Here is a 2237-nt window from a genome sequence, read left to right as displayed (position 1 = left end):
ATAAGTCTGCCTGCTTTTGCTTCCCAAATGATGGGATTAAAGGCATACATCACCACTACTCGGCAAGGATATTTATTGAACCAATTATTTTGACAATATACCTTCAAGAATTTGTTACATTGAGTGCATCCACATATTATACTTGTAGTTAGGAGGATGTACATCACAGGTGGAACAGATCAGGTAAAGGGCTTCCTTACTTACCCATCTGAGAAATGAAAGTGACCTTAGTCAGACCTGAATATGGAAAAATTGCCATGAAGACTAGTTTATACATGTGTTTTTCATGCCTCGTGATGGTGGCCCATGCATTTAATTCCAATACTCAGGAGGCAGAGGCAGGCTGATTTCTGATTTCAAGGCCAACTTGGTCTACAGAGTTCCAGGACAGCCAGGCTGCATAGAGAAACTGTGTCTCAAAAAACCAAAAGTATGTGTGTGTGTATGTGTTTCACTATAAAATGAACTCTAGTACAAATTACCTATGGCAACTGCCATCTTTTTTTTTTTTTTTTTTTTTTTTTAACTGAGACACTGTGTCTGTTCCTTTATTTCTTTATTTTTAAAGTTATTTTTTAAAATAATGATTCCAATGAACTATAATATTTCATGGACTTGTTTGACTCTTTTTTTTTTTAACTGAAATTTAAAATTTTTTTTTTTTACAGTCACCGAGTTGTTAAATTATACATCACATTGTCAAGCAGATGGTACCATTTCTTCATTCATAGAAGTAAAATCTTTGAGTGTTACTATATTTCTTCTTCTTTTTTTTTTCCTTGAACTTCACACAGTCTGTGACTTGTTTCTGGGGTGTTCAGAGCTTTCTGGGGTTAGTATCCCATTATCAGTGACTGCACAAGTGCCATCTTATGGCCAGCTTTGCAGTTACTTGTTGACAATGTGGTGGGTTAGACCATACCAAGTTGTATGTTAAAATGTGTTTCTAAAGTGTGAAAGCAACACAAGACTGCAGGAGAGAGATAGTTTAAAATACCAGTTGAGGGCTGGGGAAATGCCTCATCAGTTAAGAGCACTGACTGCTCTTCCAGAGGTTCTGAGTTCAATTCCCATCAACCACATGGTGGCTCACAACCATCTGTAAAGAGATCTGATGCCCTCTTCTGGCACACGTGTGTACATGCAGATAGAGCACTCATACGTTAAATAAATACATCTTAAAGAAAACAAAACCAAACAAAAACCAAAACAAAGCACCCCACTACCACCAAAACCAACACTACCACCAACAAAAATCCAATCAGCCAATAAAAAAAAAATACACTTGAAAATATTTTAATTAGCATCTCCAGCAATACAACTTAGCAGCTTGTGTTCAAGGTAGTTTTCATTCTGTTCCTCTTTAATGTCACTCAATAGAAAGGGAGACTGAAAAATAACGCTTTTGGCCTGGAGAGATTGCTCAGCAGTTTGGAGCACTAGCTACTTTTCCTTATGACCTGAGTTCCATTCGCAGCACCCAAAGGGCAGCTTACAACTGTAACTCCAATTCTAGGGGATCTGACACCTTCACACAGACATGCGTAGGCAAAACAACAATGCATAAAATAAATAATAAATAAATATTAAAATATAGAAAGCAATAAACAAGGACCCACCTTTCCTCATTTTGGTAACAAATGGGACCTTAGATACCTGCCTTATTAACAGCCAAAGGTCATCTATCTTCTCAGCTGACATCCACCTAGCATGTGAGCCAAGTCAAGTCATCGCTGAGATCCCAGAGTCATCAATGCACGGAGGTCCCAGAGTCACAGATACATAGAGTCATTGTGCGTGATGGAGTAGTTGCTGTGACAGTGATGTGAGGTGTGTTAAACAGCAATAGCTGGAATGCGTTAAGTGCCATTAACAAAAAACTGAGGGGAGGGTATGGGTGAGCTTAAAACACCTGCAAGCTACCCAAGCTAGTGTTTATGGGATTCTACAGTTCGTGAGGAAATCTAGTCTGGAAGCATGAGCATACCTGTCAATCAAATAAATTGAAAAAGTAGAAGATGACCTGGCCCAGGAAGCGAGTGCAGTATTTTAAGAGAGGAAGCCACAGACTTAATCGGGGCAGAGAAATCAGGGAGGGAGTCCCAGGGGAGGAAGCCTAAGAAACAGGTCATATAAATGGAGTAGGGATGTAGGGAAGAGAGAAACTGAAAGGCCACATGAGGTGTGACTGCTCCAGGGTGATGACTGCAGCTGCTGTTTTTGGCGGAGAGAAAAGG

Source organism: Micromys minutus, assembly GCF_963924665.1.
Source record: "Micromys minutus genome assembly, chromosome: 7".
Taxonomy (NCBI): Eukaryota; Metazoa; Chordata; class Mammalia; order Rodentia; family Muridae; genus Micromys; species Micromys minutus.
Note: the sequence above shows the minus strand (reverse complement) of the source record.